Here is a 4,469-nt window from a genome sequence, read left to right as displayed (position 1 = left end):
GTCAAGTTATATTATGTAATGTTATGTTATGTCATATCATGTCATATTATATTGTCATCATTTCCTTGTATAAACTCTGAGACCTCTTATCCCTCTATCTCTCTGTCAAACTCACTTCATACAATCCTGGCTAAAGCCAACTCTCTCCTTGCTCTACCTGGCACTCAAACAGCTGAATATGGCAAGAGTAAAACTCAAACATACTGACTTGTCTTACTTTAAATTCATGAAACTAACTTTAATTGGACTCTTAGTGTTGCTTAACAACCTATATATTTTCTTAATTAATTTATTCTCCAAGGGGCAGTAATCTTTATGGAAGCAGACTGTCACATCTTTCTCCCACAGAGCCACTGGTAGGTTAAAGGAGCTGACCTTTCAGTTAGCTGCGGAGCACTTAACCAGTGCACCACCAGGGCTCCTTCTGAAAGGTCACAGCCTTGAAAACACCACAGAGTAGTTCTACTCTGCACACATGGGGTTGCCATGAATAAGAATCTACTTGACAGCAACTTAAACAACAACAGAATGCTTGAAGTTTTAAAGATAGCAACATCCCAGTTAGATAAAATTTTAGACCTTGTAACTGCAGCTAATAAAAACAATCCCATTTTTTTATTTTATCTAGATTTAGACTTTGGTTTAAGAAGTAAAGATAATGGCTGAATCAGCATCTTTAAAAATATCTGAATAAAAGTTTCTTATTAATTTTTTTAAAGCCTATATTTTTTAAATGTATATTGTTTGTAAAAAGTTATTTTAGGGAATTTCTGGTAGGTAAAAAGCACTTCACTAAAATCAGTAAATTACGCTTAATGAGAAACTAATTTGCTCTGTAAACCTTCACCTAAAGCACAATAAAAAATAAGAGATCTGTTAGAAATGTTAAAAAATAAAATAAAGATCAGTAATTAAAAATTACAAATCAGAATGACATAACACAGGATTAGACTTAGCCTTATATGAGACAGGATTTTCTTCTTCTACTTGACACAACCCCCACACATATGTCAGTTTGTCATACCATGTGGGCTTACGTGTTGCTGTGATGCTAGAAGCTATGGCACTAGTATTCGAATACCAGCAGGGTCACCCATGGCGGACAGGTTTCAGCTGAGCTTCCAGACTAAAAGAGACTATGAAGAAGGACCTGGCAGTCTACTTCTGAAAAGAACTAGCCAGTGAAAACCTTATGAATAGCAGCAGAACATAGTCTGATATAGTGCCAGAAGATGAGCCCCTCAGGTTGGGAGGCACTCTAATGACGACTGGGGAAGAGCTGCCTCTTGAAAGTAGAGTCAACCTTAATGAAGTGGAGGGAGTCACACTTTCAAGACCTTCGTTTGTTGATGTGGCATGACTCAAAATGAGAAGAAACAACTGCAGTCATCCATTAATAATTGGAACATGGAATGTACATAGTATAAATCTAGGAAAATTGGAAATCATCAAAAATGAAATGGAACACATAAACGCCCATATCCTAGGCATTAGCGAACTCAAATGGACTGGTATTGGTCATTTTGAATCAGACAGTCATATGACCTACTATGCCAGGAATGACAACTTGAAGAGGAATGGCATTGCATTCATCATCAAAAAGAACATTTCAAGATCTATCCTGAAGTACAACACTGTCAACAATAGGGTAATATCCATAGGCCTACAAGGAAGACCAGTTAGCACAACTATTATTCAAATTTATGCACCAATCACTAAGGTCAAAGATGAAGAGGTTGATTTTTACCAACTTCTGCAGTCTGAAATTGATGGAACATGCAATCAGGATGCACTGATAATTACTGGTGATTGGAATGCAAAAGTTAGAAACAAAGAAGAAGGATCAGTAGTTGGAAAATAAGGCCTTGGTAATAGAAATGACTCTGGAGATCACATGATAGAATTTTGCAAGACCAATGACTTCTTAATTGCAAATACCCTTTTTCAGCAACATAAACGGCAACTATACATGTGGACCTCGCTAGATGGAGTACACAAGAATCAAATTGAGTACATCTGTGAAAAGAGACGATGGAAGAATCAATATCATCAGTCAGATCAAGGCCAGGGACCAACTGTGTAACAGACCATCTATTGTTCATATGCAAGTTCAAGTTGAAGCTGAAGAAAATTAGAACAAGTCCACAAGAGCCAAAGTATGACCCTGAGTATATCCCACCTGAATTTAGAGACAATCTCAAGAATAGATTTGATGCACTGAACACTAATAACCAAAGACCAGACAAGTTGTGGAACACATCAAGGACATCATACGTGAAAGGAAGCAAGAGGCCATTAAAAAGAAAGAAAAGACCAAAATGGATGTCAGAAGAGACTCTGAAGCTTGCTCTTGAATGTGGAGTAGCTAACGTAAATGGAAGAAATGATGAAATAAAACAGCTGAACAGAAGATTTCAAAGGGCTGCTCGAGAAGAGAAAGTAAAGTATTATAATGACACATGCGAAGACCTGGAATTAGAAAACCAAAATGAAAAAACATGCTGAGCATTTCTCAAGCTGAAAGAACTGAAGAAAAAATTCAAGCCTTGAGTAGCAATATCGAAGGATTCTACAGGGAAAATATTGAAGAAGGCAGGAAGAATCAAAAGAAGATGGAAGGGGGCAGGGCGGGGCAAGTGTTGCCTCTTTGCCGCCTTCTCCCCTAGCGCCGCCCAGACATTGTGCTGTGGCTGGCACCATGATGATCTGGGCCTCTGAGCATGTCTTTGATCACCAGTGGCAAACAGTCACAACAGCTGCGATGCAGAAATATCCCAACCCAATGAACCCCAGTGTCATTGGCATTGATGTCCTGCACAGACACGTGGATCCCTCTGGATAGCTGCACAGCCACCAGCTTCTCAGCACAAACCGGAGCCTGTCCTCCATTGCGAAATCTCTTATTGGTGCAGCAAGAACCAAAACATATGTGCGAGAACATTCTGTGGTTGATCATGAAGAGAGGACAATGGAACTTAAATCTACTAATATTTCATTTACAAATATGGTTTCAGTAGATGAGAGACTTATATACAAATCACATCCTCTGGACCCAGGAGAAACTGTTTTGACTCAAGTGGTCATAATCACTGTGAAAGGAGTCAGCCTACGCAGTTACCTAGGAGGCTGCATGGCAATACCATATCTTCAAATGCTAATAAAGACTGAGAAGCCATGGAATAGGTCATCTGTAAATTAAATGCTGAGATTGAAGAACTGACAGCCTCGGCCAGAGGAAACATGAGGACACAGATGGCAGCAGCTGCATTTGTAGAGAAATGACAACGAAAGTGGCATACAGCATCAGGTCCTAGGTCTCCAAACTGGCAGCATATTTATTTGTTATTTGAGAAATACAACTGTATTTTAGGTAGACTTTTCTTTTTGGTTGCAATTTTTTTTTTTTAATTATACTTTAGATGAAGGTTTACAGAACTAGCTTCTCATTAAACAGTTAGCACACATATTGTTTTATGACCGTGATTAAAAACCCCATGACATGTCAACGCTCTCCCTTCTCGACCTCAGGTTCCCTATTACCAGTTTTCCTGTCCCCTCCTGCCTTACAGTCCTTGCCCCTGGGTTGGTGTGCTCCTTTAGTCTCATTTTGTTTTATGGGCCTGTCTAACCTTTGGATGAAAGGTGAACCTCAGGAGTGACTTCTTTACTAAGCTTAAAGGGTGTCCGAGGGCCATACTCTCAAGGTTTCTCCAGTCTCTGTCAGGCCAATAAGTCTGGTCTTTTTTTGTGAGTCAGAATTTTGTTCTACATTTTTCTCTAGCTCTGTCTGGGACCCTCTATTGTGATCCCTTTCAGAGCAGTCAGTGGTGGTAGCTGGGCACCATCTAGTTGTACTGGACTTGGTCTGGTGGAGGCCGTGGTAGATGTGGTCCATTAGTCCTTTGGACTAATCTTTCCCAGTAGAAATTTTTTTTTTTTTTAATAAGCTGGAGAAAGTCTGTGTGATTTTTGATCAAAACAAAAAGGTGAAGGGCTTCTAACTAGGAGGGATCATGTGAAAATAGTGTTATTTGAAATGACCTTCTATTTTGAGGGCTCCCATATTTATGAGAAAATATAACGATTTTTGAAAAAGTACTTTGAAATTGGTATTGGCATATTGAATCTCCTGAAGGTAGAATTTGAAGGCTTTCCATGCACTGGAACTCCACCTGGCTTTGGACCAACCCCAGAACAAAGAGCCACTTTTGGATACACAGCCTGCCCTGTTGCACTGAACTTCAACAAGCATGCATGAAGCAGCTCACTTTAAAAGGAGAAATTGTGTACTTTTAAAAGCCATATTAATTTGTACAAAATACCTTGCTCTGCTATAAACCACCATTAAAAAACCACAGTGCTGCTTTACTTTGGTACTTAAATGATATTTTTGGAGTGAAAATTATCACTAAAGTAATATATGATTTCAACAAAAATCTGATTTTATTATATTAAAGAGTACTGCATTG

General features: G+C 38.9%; 1 pseudogene; it reads left to right on the top strand.

Annotated features, from left to right (window-relative positions):
• The first annotated feature begins 1,728 nt into the window (after window positions 1-1,728).
• LOC135228032 (PRELI domain containing protein 3B-like) lies at window positions 1,729-4,182 on the top strand (annotated as a pseudogene).
• The last annotated feature ends 287 nt before the right edge of the window (window positions 4,183-4,469 follow it).

Source organism: Loxodonta africana, chromosome 18 (assembly GCF_030014295.1).
Source record: "Loxodonta africana isolate mLoxAfr1 chromosome 18, mLoxAfr1.hap2, whole genome shotgun sequence".
Classification (NCBI taxonomy): Eukaryota; Metazoa; Chordata; class Mammalia; order Proboscidea; family Elephantidae; genus Loxodonta; species Loxodonta africana.
This window is presented reverse-complemented; position numbering and strand designations above follow the sequence as displayed.